Source organism: Vipera ursinii (genome assembly GCF_947247035.1).
Source record: "Vipera ursinii genome assembly, chromosome: 3".
Classification (NCBI taxonomy): domain Eukaryota; kingdom Metazoa; phylum Chordata; class Lepidosauria; order Squamata; family Viperidae; genus Vipera; species Vipera ursinii.
In genome coordinates, this window is record NC_139516.1 from 139,437,089 (window position 1) to 139,454,641 (window position 17,553).

Sequence of the window (17,553 nt, forward strand, 5' to 3'; positions counted from 1 at the left end):
GGTTCTTTTGCTACACATGCACTTGCACCAAATTGAAATTCATCTATCATTTCAGGGGCCATCCTTCTGGTATCACAACTGCTTTCCAAAAAAAAATCCTCATAGGCAGTTTTCTTAAATTATTTGTATCATTTGATAATTTTATTGCTACATTGTTCATGTCCTTTTCCAGCCAAATAATAACCAATTCTTTTAAAGGACAGCTTGCAATGTTTGAAGCATACTGCTGTTCATTTTTAGCAACTGGGAAATTTGCTCCATGTTCTCCAATAGAAAAGTTCTTTTGGGGTTCTCGGTGTCTACTTCCTCTGCAGGGGAGTTCATGGTAGGATAAATCTCAGCAACAGAATCCCAAATGACAGAATTGCAAAAAACTCATTTGCCAGGATAAATTTCAGCAGTGGCTTACATGGAAGGAACACCTTAGGTCACCAGAGAACTTGAAACCTCATCATCATTGTCATCATCATCTTCATCATCATCTTAACTGGGGCAAGAAGCTGAAGGAGAGGATTTAGCAGGAAGATGAGATCCAGACAAATCAAAATTCTGTTTCCACTTAGAGTTAAATACAGTATTTGTGACTAGGCCATTTGAAGAACAGCTTAACACTGCAAATCATATCTATCATTGAAGGCCATGTTACCCTATCCTTACTTTGCAAAGCTGTAGAGGACGGGTGTCAAACTCGATCACATCACATGACGTATCATGACATATCGTGTCGTTTTTGCCTTTGCAGAGCCAGGGTGGGCATGGGCTACACGGGACTCATCTGGCTCATGGGGCCACCAGTTTGACAGCCCTGCTGTAGAGACAAGGAGATGACTTTCAAACGGGAATCCAGAAATTGTTAGATGCAGAAGTGCATTTCATATAAATGTTAAAAAGAAACAGAGACAGCACCGAACCCTATGGCACCCCACAAAGCAGGAGCTGCAAGCTAGAACTCTCACTGCTCATCAACACCAATTTGAAATGACCTCAGAGGAAGGATATGAAACAGCACAAAACTGTGCCACCGACCCCCAATTCCATAACTCAGCCCAAAAGGATGCCATGGTCGATGGTATGGAAAGCCACCGAGAGGTCGAGAAGAGCAAGAATGAATATACCATCTCCATTCTGTTCCCATCAGAGATCATCCATGAGTGCAACCAATGCAGTTTCAGTCCCATATCCTGACCTGAAATCTGACTGAAAAGGGTTCGGATAATCTGTTTCCTCTAAGATCCTTTGGAGTTGGAACGCCATTGTCTTCTCAACCACCTTCCCAAGAATTGGAGGTGGGAGACTGGACATTATTTGTCCAGAATGATAGGTTCCAGCAATGGCACACTACTGTACAACAAGGATGAATTCACTATCACTAGATCCATCCACATCATACACATACTCCAACACACACACACACACACACACACAGAGAGAGAGAGAGAGAGAGAGAGAGAGAGAGAGAGAGAGAGAGAGAGAGAGAGAGAGACTTAACCAGCCAGGAAGAGCATGTATCTAATGCACGGCTTGTACTATTATGAATGGATGGAACTTATTTATTATTTATTTATTTATTATTTTATTTATTTGATTTGTATACTGCCCTTCTCCCTAAGGACTCAGGGCGGTGAACAGTGACATAAATATCAAAATGCACAAATACAGATATTGAAAACAAATTAAACCTTAATGCCCAAATGTAGAAGATAAGTTACCTTAAAACAATAATTACAACAGAACCCATCAGACCAGACCGGATTGCTCAAACAGATAGGTTTTTAGGTCGCGTCGGAAGGAGCGAAGGTCGGGAGCCATCCGGAGCTCAACCGGTAAACGGTTCCATAGGTCAGGCGCGCCCACAGAAAATGCCCTCCCCCTCGGAGCCACCACACGGCATTCTCCGAACGGTGGAACCCTTAGGAGGCCCTCTCTGTGGGAGCGCACTGGGCGGAGGGAAGTTGACTCTGGCAGCAGGTGATTCCTAAGGTACTCCGGACCCATGCCATGTAGGGCTTTGAAAACCATTATCAGCACCTTGAATCTTACCCGGAGGACAACTGGGAGCCAATGCAGCTCACGGAGTAGAGGTGTAACATGGGAGTATCGGGAGACTCCCAACACAACTCTCGCGGCTGCATTCTGTACCAGTTGGAGCCTCCGAGTGGTCCTCAAGGGCAGCCCCATGTAGAGAGCATTGCAGTAGTCTAAACGAGAGGTCACGAGTGCATGAGTGACGGTATGCAGGGCATCCCGGTCTAGATAGGGCCGTAATTGGCGCACCAGGCGAACCTGGGCAAAGGCTCCCTAGTCACAGCTATTATGTGGTCTTCCAAGGAAAGCTGTGAATCTAGGAGGACTCCCAAGTTGCGAGCCCTATCTACGGGGCGTAATAACTCACCCCCTATAGAAAGTGATGGAATGTTCTGAATATCCCGAGATGCCGGTACGTACAGCCACTCAGTCTTGTCAGGGTTGAGTTGAAGCCTGTTCCTCCCCATCCAGACCCGAACTGCTTCCAGGCAATGGGACATCACATCGAGGGCATCTCTGAGGTGGTTTGGGGTCAAAATAAAAAGCTGGGTATCATCAGCATACTGGTGATACCTGACTCCAAAACCACGAATGATCTCACCTAGCGGTTTCATGTAGATGTTGAATAGGAGAGGCGAGAGGACCGATCCTTGAGGGACTCCACAAGTGAGAGGCCTCGAGCTCGACCTCTGCCCCCCTGTTAATACTGACTGCGAACGTCCCATGAGATAGGAGGAGAACCACTGAAGAACCATGCCTCCCACTCCCAATCCCCTGAGACGCTGCAGCAAGATACCATGGTCGATGGTATCAAAAGCTGCTGAGAGATCTAGAAGGACTAGGACAGAGGAACAGGCTCTGTCCCGAGCTCTCCAGAGATCATTTATCAGTGCGACCAATGCCGTCTCTGTGCTGTGTCTGGGCCTGAAACCCGATTGGTACGGGTCCAGATAGTCAGTTTCCTCCAGAACCGAAGGGAGCTGATGCGCTACCACACTCTCAACAACCTTAGCAAGAAAGCGAAGGTTGGAGACTGGACGAAAGTTGTTTAATATAGTTGGGTCCAAGGTAGGTTTCTTGAGGAGGGGTCTCACCACTGCTTCTTTCAAGACGGAGGGGAAACAACCCTCACTCAAGGAGGCAGATATCACCGCCTGGAGCCAGCTTCGTGTTCCCTCTCGAGCTGAATAAACCAGCCAAGAAGGGCACGGATCTAATAAACAAGTGGTGGAGCTCAGCTTCCTCATAATTCTGTCCACTTCCTTTGGGGTCACAGGGTCGAACTCATCCCATATAACATTGACAAGACCACCCATGTCCTGATCGTCAGACTCTGCCCAGTCGGAGTCCAAGCCGGTCCAAATCCGAGTGATTTTGTCCAACAGATGTTGGCAAAACTCCTCGGCACGACCCTGTAAGGGATCCTCCTTCACCTCTTGATTAAGGAGGGAGCGAGTTACCCTAAACAAGGCGGCCGGGCGGTTATCTGTGGACACAATGAGTGTAGCGAAGTAATTAGACCTCGCCATCCTCATTGCTGCGAGATAAGATCTAGTAAAGGATCTTAGTCGTGATCGGTCGGATTCAGATCGGGTGGATCTCCAACAGCTCTCTAGGCCCCGTCTCCGACGCTTCATCTCCCGGAGCTCCATGGAAAACCATGGAGCAAACTGGGATCTGCATCGGGTCAGGGGCCGCAAGGGAACAACTAGGTTAAGCACATCCGTGGCAGCCTTTTCCCAGGCTTCAACTAAGGCATCAACCGAGCTGTGAGCAAAGGAGGCAGGTGGAGACCCCAGTGCTGCCTGGAACTTCTCAGGGTCCATTAAGCGCCTGGGATGGAACCATCTTGATGGTTCCACAACTCCACAATGGGGGGTGGCATAGTAGAAGACCAGCCTCAGGAGATGATGATTGGTCCATGACAGGGGTATAATAATTGGGGAACCCCCACCAAGATCATTTAACCAAATAGAAAAACCAAATCAAGCGTGTGGCCCCCCACATGAGTCGGGCCCCGAATTACTTGTATCAGGTCCATGGCCGTCATGGAAGCCGTGAACTCTCGGGCTAACTCAGATGATCCTCCCAGGGATGGTAGATTGAAATCACCCAAAACTATAAACTTGGGGAATTCAACCACCAACCCCGAGAGAATATCGAGAAGCTCAGGCAGGGCCATTGCTGTGCGACTAGGCAGAATGTATACCAGCAGTAAGCCTAGCTGCGACCTAGGGCCACATCTCAGGAGGAGGGATTCACATCCGGCTATTTGGACGATGGTGGACTCCTGAGGACAAAGAGTCTTTCTCATAACTACTGCCACTCCCCCGCCCCTACCCTGAGCCCGAGGTTGGTGAAGCACTCGGAAATCTGGTGGGCAGAGATCGACCAGAGGGACACCACCCTCTGGGTCCAACCAGGTCTCCGTAATGCAAGCCAGGTCCGTATGCTCACTTTCAATCAGATCGCGAATGAGAGGAGCCTTATTAATTATGGACCTGGCATTCAAGTACACCAACCAGAGCTCAGGTGGCTGCTTATCCTTGCTCCTGGAGTCTTGGGAAGAAACCAGAGGGTTGGAGCGCTTCACCGCTTGGAGATAGAGGGGACGCAATCCCAGATGTTGATAGGGTCCTCTGTCTTTACACCTGCTGCCATTCCCTAACGTCGTGGGAATAGGTAATCCCACGACCTGTTCTGGAGCCCCGGAGGCAACCAGCCTTAGCTCCCCCTCCATGTGATCAATCCCAGATCTGGTCTGAATAATAGTTGGTGGAATTCCCCCCATTTCCATCCAACCATGAAAACCCTTCCCCCTCCCTAACCCTATAAAAAATTTAACTAAAAAATTAACCAGGGGCCTCTTATTAGGTTTGTAATGGAGGCCCCTATCCCTGCCCAGCCATCTCTCAGGGTCCCAACAATTGGGCCCTTCATCAAGAGGCAGAGTGGAAATTGAGGCGGGTCGCACCCAGGAAGGGGGGGCTGTGCTGGAGTAGCTGAGACGAGTCATTGATATAGTAAGTAAGTTCGGCAAAAAAGGCAGTCCCTAGATCGATCGGGAGGGTCTTAAATCAGCAGGAGGTGTCCTGTTTGCTAACCAAGCTTAACTGCCACTTGAGCTGGGTGTACCCTGGAACAGATCAACCCCCGTCCTCTCACGACGGTCAGAACCGGGGAGCAGGTTGAATCACATGACCGGGATGAGGCATACCACCTAGAGCTCTCACCTCTAGGGAGGTAGCAGATGATAAGATTAGGCCACTCTCTCACAGTGGCTATTTGCCCGGGTCCTCCTGAAACCTTGGGGGGGTGAGGGGGAGGAGAAAGGTAAAGGAGTCAGCAGATTAGTATAAGGAGTAATAGTCTGCGGAGTCATAAAATGGTGAGAAGTCTTGGTTTCAATGATCTTCTCCACATTAGAAGAGGGTTAGGTGATGGTAAGTTGGTAGAGGTGGAAACCAGGAACCCAGAGATATTCTACTAGGCTATAATAGCGGTGTAAAGTTGGTATGTGCCTCCCAATCGTCTAAGGCAGATATGTCAAACACAAGGCCCGGGGGCCGGATCCGGCCCGCAAAGTGGTTTCATGTGGCCTGCAAAGCCATCCTGGAAACAGTGAGGGAACAGCCCCCACTACCTTGGCCCTGGCCCAGAGACCCTCCTCCTGCCAGAGACCCTCAGATCTGTCCCACTCCTGCCCAGGCCCCCATAGGCACCCTTGATGCGAATGATGTAGAGCTGGCCACACCCACCCAGTAGGCCATACGCACTCTAGCCACGCCCACCCAGTAGGCCATGCCCACCCTGGCCATACCCACCCGACCCCGTGAGGGCAACCGCAATGCTGATGCGGCCCTCAATGAAATTGAGTTTGACACCCCTGGTCTAAGGCACAAAGCATATGTTCTCAGCCACTGGGTCATGGTCTTCATGTTGGAGTGGCCACAGTGCTTCAGTTCTTCGCTGCCAGCTGCTCCAGATGTAATCATAATGTTTTCGCCCCTCTATCTTTTCGACGCTGCTCCAAGCTGTGGCCATCTGGGCAGCTAGTAGGTTCTCCAAAGTATCCTTGGATTTGTCAAGATCTTTCTGGCTCCATCGGGCTTCTACGATACCGTCCATCAGCTGGTCGGCGCTGTATGGAGCATAGTTGTTATGGGCTCTTCCGGGTGTTTCCAGGCTGCAACAGTCTTCACCGGGGCTCCCATGGCACCGACAATCAGCAGGTCGGCGCCGTATGGAGCATGCTATGGATCGTTGCTATTTCGGGCTCTTCAGGATCTTTCCAGGCTCCGACGGTTTTCTCCGAGGCTCCTATGGCTCCAACAATCAGCTGGTTGGTGCCGTATGGAGCGTAAATAATCCAGGCTCTTCTGGGCCTTCCAGGCTCCAACGGCCTTCGCCGAGACTCCTACGGAACCGACAATCAGCTGGTTGGCGCCGTATGGAGGGCGGCTATGGAGCACGGCTTTTCTGAGTTTTTCCGGGTTTTCCCAGGGTCCGATGATTTTCACCAAGGCTCCCACGGCACTGACAATCAGCTGGTTGGCGCCATATGGGGCTCGGCTATTCTGGGTTCTTCCGGGCCTTCCCAGGCTCCAACGGTCTTCACCGAGGGCCTTCCGAAGGACCAGGGTTTGCGGAGAAGCTCTCATAATGGAGAATTGTATAGCTGCTAAAAAATAGTCCTCAGCAACCTTTCCTCCACCTAATCAAAAAACCCATCACAGAAGGTAAATATGCTTCTGTGAGGCTCCCTGGGACGCCCAGTTGCCAAGACTCCTCACGGAGCTGAGTCCGTCCGCCATCTTGGGCATCCCTTATGTGTGGGTCACATGTTTTATGATTTTGGTGTCACAGTGGCTACCTTTGAATTATTATTATTCATAAAAATACTACTAAAGAAAACTAAATGTAGAAACAGCTTTAAACTGTACGGTACAGCTATAAAAATATCCCACACATACGATTGCTTATCCACAATATTTTTGTACCACATTCTATAGTATCTCTGACTTGTGTTGAATTAACTGAAGAGACTCAGATAGTCATCTCATTTCTAGATGAGCCTACCTTATCATCAAATTATAATTTATGTAAAATGAATTGGAATATAAGGAATTACCCAATTGAAAAAGGCCGTGGTATGAATGCAACAACATGACTAATAGCACTCTGAGCAGTAATGAGCCTAACCAGATGAACCTGGCAAGAATGTTTTAGCCTAGTAACTGTAATACCAGCCTTGGGATGGCTTATCTCTGCCTAGCTTCAAGTCAGGGTGTCAATTTGTTTCAGTTGATATCTAACCCCATAACCCTAGCAAATATTTGACCAAGTAAGGGTTTTGTAACATAGCCCAAACTTCATGTTTTTCCTGTGTATTTGCTTCTAATTGCATTCTGTATTGCAGTGGAACATATCAATATCTGTTCCAATATCTCAAGGGTTGCCACAAAGAAGACGGAGTCAGCTATTCTCCAAAGTACCTGAAAGCAGGACAAGAAACAACAGATGGAAATTGATCAAAGAGAGAAGCAACTTAGAACTAAGGAGAAATTTCCTGACAGTTAGAACAATTAATCAGTGGAAGAACCTGCCTCCAGAAATTGTGAATGATCCAATACTGGAAGTTTCTAAGAAGAGACTGGACAGCAATTTGTCTGAAATGGTATAGGGCTGTGGTGGCGAACCTATGGCACACGTGCCACAGGTGACACGCAGAGCCCTCTTTGTGGGCACGCGTGCTGTCGACCCAGTCCTAGGCCTTCAGCTGGGTTTTATAAAACCTTTTCGCTTTAGGCCTCCACTGCCGTGTGCAAAAAAAAAAGGTTCAGTCAATCAATTTCAACTTCTCACAGGGAAAAAAAGATCTCGCAAAGTTGGAATTGATTGATTGAACTTTTTAGTCCCACCTAATCTGCCGTTACCAGGTCCCCCCAAGGGCCACGCCCCCCCAACGGACCACACCCACCCAATGGGCCACACCTACCCAGCACCCTACGATACATAAGTGGGGTTTGGGTTGCAGTTTGGGCATTTGGTCTCTAAAAGGTTTGCCATCACTGGTATAGGGTTTCCTGCCTGAGCAGGGGGTTGGACTAAATAAGCTCCAAGGTCCCTTCCAGCTTTATTATTGTTGTTGTTGTTGTTAAACAAAAAAGTGGCAAGCGTTGTATAAGCAGAAAGCCACAGTATGTCTCTTATTTAGCATACACTATTTTTGACTACTTCAGTTCTTACTTATGCAAGTTCTTTTAAACATTTTTTCAGCCAGCAAATCTTTGCACTTTCAGAGAAAAGCCGAAGAGTCGAAAATAAAAGGGTGTATATTTTCCTATCCTACCTTTTATCCTAAATTATAACTGATAAAATATTTTAAAATATTTTTTGTATGTTTACCTAGAAATACAACTCATTTTCTTAGATAATTTATTTCTAAGTATGTATTGGGTTACAATGTAAGATATTCCACCCTTAAAATATGCAGAAAAGAATGGAAAGAAACAAGCAGATATGACAAATTTGATGAGACCAAATTATGTGATTTTTACTGAAATATGAAAGAAAAATTAATGTAATGCAAAGGCAGGTTTCTTTTTTTTTAAAAAAATACCATTTTAGTCACAATTATTGATGATATTTTTCCCTCCATATTCCTCATAGAAATTGCAGTAGAAATAATTATAATCACTTATTCTCCGATTTCATTGTTCTGTTCCTTCCCTTCCCATTATTTTCTCTCACCGATAAAAAAGGTGATGTTTCTTTTAATGGAGACCTCTGTTATATCTTGAAGATTGAAGATATCATCTCCGAAACCATCAATGAAGAGGATATTTATTCTGTATACAATATTCTAAAAGAAAGAAAGAAAGAAAGAAAGAAAGAAAGAAAGAAAGAAAGAAAGAAAGAAAGAAAGAAAGAACATGCCTTCAGGTGTTTGTTCCATCCTTAGTCAAGGCTAAAATAGCATTGAAAAGATAAGAAGATTACAAATGAAAGCATTTAACTTTTAAACTACTTATTACATCCCAGCCTGATCTAAAAATACTTCCGAGGCTACCATACACATACAGTATACAGGTATTCCTGTATATATGTTGAGGAGACCCAAGAATGCTTGCAGCTCTCCTTTTGTTTTAGGGCTAGGTGCCATCTGAATGGCCTTCACTTTGGACTCAGCTGGGTGGATGCCATTAGCATCAATGCGAAAACCCAAAAATTCAGTTGAGGGAACCCCAATACTGCATTTGCTCTTTTTTAGTTTGAGGCCTGCTTCATTCAGCCTTTGCAGGACAGCTCTGAGCCTCCTTGCTAGCACCTCTGTGGATTCTCCGGCAATAAGCACTTCATCAAAATAGGGGCAAGCCTTTAAGTGTGCATTCCATGATTCCCTGAAAAATGCCCGGGGCTACACTGACCCCAAATTGCAAGCGCTTAACTCTGAAAGCCCCCCCCCCCGTGGGTCACGATTGTCTGTGCTGCGGCCGTGGCCTCATCAACAGGTAGTTGCTGACAGGCCTGCGCCAAATCTAACTTCGCCACCCTGCAACGATGCCAGGATGTGGCTCACCACTGGGACTGGGTATGCATTGTGTTTAAGGGCCTGGTTAATTGTGCATTTATAATCTGTGCATATTCTGACTTTCCCATTGGCTTTAAGTGGTGTTACAATAGGAGTTTCCTACTCCCCACCATCTACTGGTTGCAAAATGCCCTGTTCTACAAGATTGTCTAGTTCCGTGTCTATTTTGTGCTTGAGGGCAAAGGGGACCCTGCAAGACTTAATCCTGACTGGAACCACGTTTGGGTCTAGTTTGAATGCTATGGGCAGGCCCGTGTAAGTTTCTAGGGCTGAATTAAATACGTCTGCAAAGTCCTCACAAACTGATGCTAGACTCGCGACTTGTATCTGGTTGATACCGGTTACTTGGATGCCTAGTGCATCAAACCAATCAAGCCCAATTAGGCTCGTTCTCTGGCCCCCTACCAAGACAACATCCAGGTGCCCTGAAATCCCCTTAAATGTAATGGCCAAGGTGGCTTCATCCTTGACTGCAACCTTTGCATTCTGAAAATCTGTTAAAAGTATGTCAGAGGGCCTCAGCTTGGCCCATTTCCTACTGCGACTGCACACAAAATTAAATTTGTCCAGAGAAATAATGGAAACAGTGGAGCCTGTGTCCAGCTCCATCTTACAGGGGACCCCTTGCAGCTCCACCTGAAGTCTATACTTGGGTTTAAGGGGGTGTCGGGCTCCAGTACAGCAGACACTTCTACAGCTTGAGCAAAACCCCACGCTGAATGGCCCCAGGGCCCCAGTACCTCTCCTGGTCAGATCTTCCGACTGGTGATTCAATGGCTGGTCCCTCTGGCGATCTCTGCAAACTGCTGCGATGTGGCTGGTTTTTCCGCAGGCCCGGCACGTGGCTGTCTGGAACCTGCAGTCCGAGCATTGGTGGCGGCTGCCACAATATGGACATCTAGGCAAGAGATCTGCCTTGTAAGTAGTCTCTTGCTGCTTGCTGCTACAGAGCTGTTGGTTGGGTTATCTGTGCAACTTGTCGACTTGGGGGTCTTATTCAGAGTCCTTGGTGAGTTCTGTGTCCTCATGGTGGACGGCTTCTTCACGTTGCATCATTTTGGTGGGCCAGATCGTTCGGACGGCTCCACCGGCGGCTTTGTCCGCCATGACATCATTCTGGGCATTTGCGAACGACAGGACCTCTGTGGCAAAAAGTTTCTGCTGCAGATCTTGGTTGCAGAGGCCACAGATGAACCGGTCTCGAAGTCGCTCTTCGAGGTCTGAAAATCAACATAGGCGTGCGGCCTGCCTCAAGGCCGCGATGTATTCTGATGCGGTCTCTCCCAGCTGCTGTATTTGTTGTTTGAAGGCGTAGCGCCATGCAATCACTGACATCTTCGGTTAGAAGTGTTCTCTGAGCTTCTTCTTCAGTTTGGTATAGGAAACGGATTCCAACGGCGTGGGCGTGAACAGGTTTTCAGCCAGATTGAACGTTACTGGGCCTCACACACAGAGCAGCGTGGCAGCCTTCAGTCCATCCTCTGCTACCTGGTTCGACCGAAGGTAGTTCTTGACCTGGGACAGGTACGAGGGCCATCCTTCTGGTTTCTTCATGTCGAATTCTCACAGCCTTCCAACCTTGGGCATTCTGCTGGTCTTCACGGCTGGCTTCTGCGTCTTTGAATCCTGCCTTTTTGTTGCTCAGGGAATGGTCCTCTGAGCATGTGGTTGCTAGCATGACTTAGCTAACTGACCGTGGGGGGGAATTGCTTTTCCCACCAGGCATGCGCTGCCTCTCCCCTAGTGACTTTCAGTTCCGACGGAGAAGCAGGATCCCACCTTCGTTGCCAGTGTTGTGTACTGGGTTCATTGTGCAGGAATCTTTATCTTTATTAGACTTATAATGAAGATGAGGCGAGTGAGTTCAGCAAAGATCATGGTTTTTTGCTTGCAGAATCTGAACTGGAGAACTGGGCTGCAGATGCAGCAATTTATACCCTGGCCCCTAGGCAGTGGCCAATAGGTTTGAAACAGCCTATTGCCGCCCTAGGGGCAACCAATAGCAGCACTGGAGTTGGGTTGTCTGAGGCACTGGGAGCCGTTAGCTAGCTCCCTGCTCAAACAGCCTTCCAGCCATTACCACATGGTGCTAACAAGTGAGCCCAATACATTACACCATACACAATATCTAACAAAATTCTTGCACTTATAGAATGATGATGGAATGAGCTTATACAGAGAAGAAGAAAAAAATCTAAAAAACAGATTGAACAGATGCTCTAAGATATTTTTTTTAAAAAAGATGCAACTACTTTAAAAAAACAAGGATAAAACTGGAATACTCTTCCCCACTTTCTTAGTCTATGAGTATTCTACATGTACCATATTTTTCCATCTATAAGACACACCCTTGTATAAGACGCTCTGGCATGCAAGTTCCAACCTTACAGCAAACAAAGTTAGCACTGGGACCAACCGCCTCCCAGCGCTCTAAATAGATGCCTCCCAGCCGGCCCCACCACCCACCCACCTAACCAGCATCTGGTACAATGAGAATGCATAGTCAGTTCACAGCAGCAGCCTTCCAACCCTGGTAAACAAACCGACATGAGCACCGGCATGAGCAGCAAGGCAAGGGAACTGAAGGCAGGTTTTAAACTCCCTGCCATTTCTCTGCGCTGAACAGCTAAGCCAGCAAATCTGGACGTTCGGCCGGCCGATGATCTTGCCCCCTCCTGTTAGTGGCAACCCCACAGGGTTTTGATATCTGCACCAGGAGGTATGGCAGCGGCATGTAAAGAACCCACACAGGCTTGCCCTGGGCCGTGGAGGTTACTATTATTTTTTTTGTGTCTAAGAAACTGCACTTGTATAAGACGGACCTGATTTTTGAACAGGGTGTTTGCAGGGAAAAGATAGCATCTTATACATGGAAAAATACGGTACCTTCTAGTTAGTGGAATGCAGGCAGTGGTAGATTGACATGCAAGAATATTCTAGATTGTCCAGAATAACATCCACATGCTTGGGCTAAAATTGGACTTTAGTTGAATTTGTGGCATACTTAGAGTTGCTCAGTACTGTCTTTATTATTAGTAAAGGATGCATTATTTGATGGTATAATCAGGAGTAGGCAACCTTAGCTCTTTTATGACTCATGGACTTCAACTCCCAGAATTCCTGAGCCAGCATGGCTCAGCTTGGAAACCTCTCTCTTTCCCCTCAGCGTGGCTGGCTCAGGAATTCTGGGAGTTGTAATCCACGAGTCATAAAAGAGCCAAGGTTGCCTACCCCTGGTATAGGTGTAGTCATTTACACATTCTACCTCTCTCTCTCTGCCTTATTAAAAAGCATTGTGTAAATGCCTGTGTAAGTATAATATATTAAAACTGGTTAGAAACCAAAAAGCAGCATATGATTGGTGAGTGTCAGAATCCATTTATATCACATTCATAAATGTATGTTTAAAACATTATCCCCCCCCCCCCCCGGATTCTGCCATCTCCCTAGGAAGGAGGAGCAGATGTGGATTCAGCCTGCCTTAGGTTATTTCAAAGACCAAGGGAAATCTTTTGAACTTGGGAAACAAAGGGGAGGGTTAGGGAAGAAGGCATCTGGCCTGTGTCTCCATTTGAAACTGTAAAGGAAGAACGCAATAACCGTAAAAGATCCGAAGTTCCCTTTTTCCCACGAAAGGGATGACACGAAGTAAATTATGGGGGGCTGGCCAAATGGGGTTGAGGGAAGGGGGGTTGAATTGGGAACTCTTTATAAAGTTTCAATCTGTAAAACAATACCAGGTCCTGTCTTGTATTTCCACAACCAAACATGTCCTAGTAAAAATTCCTTTTGGACTAGAACTGACTCCAAGAGTTTTTGTTTTCCTAAGACGTGAATTGGGGTGGGTCCTGACAGTGAGTATTACTGTTTTTCTTCATTACTAGTTCATAACCTATTGTAGTTATGCTGAATTTGGCAGGTGATAATTTTTCCTTGATGTATATATAAATCAAAGGCTATTTTTCTATTGTTTCCTCTCTGATTCCTACAACTCTTTCTCCTGCAAATGATGGCTACTGGGTTCTGGTACATATTTCATCTTAGTTTTCCACATGGGCCTACATGTTAAGCCATTCATGCAAAACATTCTTTTTAACTGAAATACACATTACTTGTGGATTTATTTATTTAAGCCTTACAAAGTGCACTTGTGCTGGCAAACACCTTCACAAGGTGTCTTCCATAACAGATAGCATCGGCACATACATATTTATCAGATAGCAAACATATTTATCAAAATTAAATCATCCTTTAAATAATAAAACAGATTACCATAATGGCTTGCCACTATGATAAAAACAACTTTGGCAATCAAGATAACTCTGTCAGATCTGAATATCAATTTAAGGCGACAGTTCATAATTACTTTATGCCAATATTCACCATTCCATCTTTTTGAAAGAAATGCGGGGAGGGAACTTGAAGCCTGCTGCAAAATACCAATTGTGCAATTTGCATAGCATAACTATGCTGCGGGATGAACCAATCATTTGTGTGACATTCTGTGATTGCATCAAATTTATTTTTCTATACACTGGTCAATTTTTAAACCATCACTGGGAGAACCTATTTCCTTTGTATTGCACAGCCCATAATTAGATGTCAGGAACAAGACTAACAAGGTGGCAACCTTAGGTTCTCAGGGGAATTTCTATAATTTCTATTTCCTTGTCAAGCACAATTCAGTTCAAACCTGTCTTCTTTGCTCCATAACAAAGGCTTTACCATCTCCTGTTGAGAGTTTTTTCTTGTTTTGTTTTGTTTTGGAATTTTAAGAATGCCATATTGTTATGAGGTTCTCTCTTTCTCACATTTTTCTCAGCAATTTCCCAGAATTTTCAGAAATAATCATGCTGGTTTTGGAATTTAGTGAACTGAAATCCATTCACATCTGGAAGGCGGCCAAACTGAGGAAGGTTGCTTTACTTGTATATTTGTAAATAAAGCTTTAGGTACAAAACCACAACTTTTCAGGGCTGTCTCATCCTAGAAAACTAAACTCAAAAAAGTATACTTAGATCATCTAACTTGCTGGGTAAATGAAGGGCATACAGCAACTCCTTGTCTTCTATCTTTTCCTTCCTTTTATGCTATTTTACTGGCTGTTCTGGATAATAAATTCTTCTGCCAAGCTGTCAACTTGAACTAGAAGGGCAAATGCTAATGCTGGAATTTGCTGCTAAGCTATAAAGAAATTAGAAGATAAACTAGGTGACTGAATTTAAATAAAAAAGTAACTAGGGTTAGAAAAGTGCGTAAGATAGAAAGGTGGGGTTTGAAAACTCTTGAAATTAAGAGTTCCGAAATTGAATGCAGATAATAATATGTTTCCTTATGTCAAATGCAGGGATTATCAGTAAACTACATATTAAGTGAGATGAGAGACAGACCATCAAAGAAAGAACATCTTTGCAAGTAAGAGTTCCAGATGAACAACAGGCAAAAGAAAAAGAAAAAAGATCTAATACAAAACATTGTCTTGTATTCTTGAGCTAATTTTGCTTGGACTGCAAAATTATTGAGAACAATCAATTGGAAGCCAAGGTAAGAGTTTTTGTATTTTTGGTTACCATTGAATGAATGGTTGGATTTTTACTAGTCCTAGTATCAAACCTGGACTGATATTTTTATCCTTTCAAAAAAGGATTCCTGCCAGTACTGCAAGCTTCTGGGAGAAGGGGAGAATGTCAGATGGGAAAATTAACACTCTTTATGCTCTGTCATTTCTCTGCTGTACATATAATACTTGACCAAATTGCAACATTTCAAGTGCATTATATAGGAGAGAGAGAAGAGAGAGAGAGAGAGAGAGAGAGAGAGAGAGAGAGAGAGAGAGAGAGAGAGAGAGATAAGACTATATAGTGGTTAAGGTCCCAGGATAGAAACTGGGAGACTAAGAATTCTAGTCCTGCCTTAGGGGTGATGGGTGATTTTGGGGCCAATCACTTTCTGTCAATCCTAGGAAAAAGTCAAGGTCTATTTCCAACAAAACCATTTGCAAATGACTTGATTAAAATTAAATACTATCAAAATTATATATGGATTCACAACCAAAATGGTTCCTTATTCATCTACAAAATAGGCCACAGATTAGCATTCAATAAAGCAGCCATGAATGTTTTGGACAAATTATTCAAACATCATGTGCTTATATCTACAATGATCAGAATTATACAAGTTACGGTGCTTCCTGTGACATTCTATGGAAATGTAAGTTGGACTTTGAAGAAGCAGGGCAGAAGAAGAAGCCTCTGAACTTTGACATTGCGGAAGACACCTGAGAATACCATGGACAGCCAAAAAAACACCCAAACCAATGGGTCATCAAAGAAATCAAACTGGAGTCATCACAGTTTGTCCCTCCCGCACAAATGACCAAGCCCACATTATCCGTATCTGAAGGACTTATTATGGAAAGCACAAATATCTGGAAAAAGGCTCTAATGCTGAAAAAAGATGGAAGGAAATAGAAGAGGACAATTAGCAGCAAGGTGGAGGCATTTAGTTACAGTGGCAGATCATTGGAAGACCTGAAAGAACAGATTAAGAATAGATCATCTTGGAGAAAATCTGTCCACTAGTCTCCCTGTTTTCTAGAAGTCAAAATCAGCTCGATGGCACATGATTAATCAATTCAAGTAGCAGAAGATGATCAAGGAAATATATAAGGGAACTGAAACCAACATATAGGAAAATATAGAAAAATATTTTTTTATGATGTGGCTACAAGACAATTATGTACACAAAAATGGAAAGATTCTGAAAGATCCACAACAGAGGAATGGTTGGAGAAGATGACAGCAGACATTGTTAGCTAGCAGTGCCACTACTTAAAACACAGTACTTGGTAAGCTGCTCATTATGGGAGGGAACACTGAATTTCTGTCAGCCCTTCAAGGTAAATCAGACAGGAAACACAACTGAACCAATTCTGCTTTATTGTAATATTACTGTCAGAATCCATTTATATCACATTCATAAATGTATGTTTAAAACATTATCCCCCCCTATGGATTCTGCCATCTCCCGAGGAAGGAGGAGCATATGTGGATTCAGCCTGCCTTAGGTTATTTCAAAGACCAAGGAAACCTTTTGAACTGGGGAGATCAAATGGGAGGGTTAGAGAAGAAGGCTTCTGGCTTGTGTCTTCTTTTAATTCTGGAGAGGAAGAAGGCAATAACCATAAAGATTCGAAGTTCCTTTATTGCTTGTAGTCATTTCATATGAGCTAGAGTGCGATAGACTTAATAGTTTATTGTTGTTAGCATATGGTTGTTTATGATTGCTTTTTGCTTTTATACCTTGTATTTAGCTCTGGGAAGTCGGGGAGGGGGGAAGGGGGGAGGGTTAGGGAGGGCTAGGAAGGGGTGGGTGGAGGGAGGGGGGAGGGATTGTTAAAGATAAAATGTATTGTAAAACTTTTCAATAAAAAAAAAGATTCGAAGTTCCTTTTTTTCCCCACGAAAGGGATGACACAAAGTAGAAGGATGGGGGCCGACCAAATGGGGTTGAGGGAAGAGGGGTTGAACCGGGTACCCTTTATAAAATTTCAATTTGTAAAACAATACTAAGTCCTGTCTTGTATTCCCACAACCAAGCCTGTCCTAGTAAAGATTCCTTTTGGACTAGAACTGACTCCAAGAGTTTTTGTCTTCCTAAGACGTGGATTGGGGTGGGTCCTGACAATTACATTAACAGTAGAAACTGTGTGCTCTGTTAGGGTGCTACATTCGGGTGGGTCCTTTCTAAGTTTCTTTCTCTGACCCTTAAGACACAGGAGGCTCCTGCCTCTCTTATCTGATTATTTTCCAGGCAGTATCTTTTTCCCTCCTTCTCCAAGGTCATTCACACTTTCCATTACAATTCAATTCCTTCTTCAGACTCCCTTGAAAGGAAATGGAGTAATCAGACTGAAACTTTGCTGTTTCTCATCT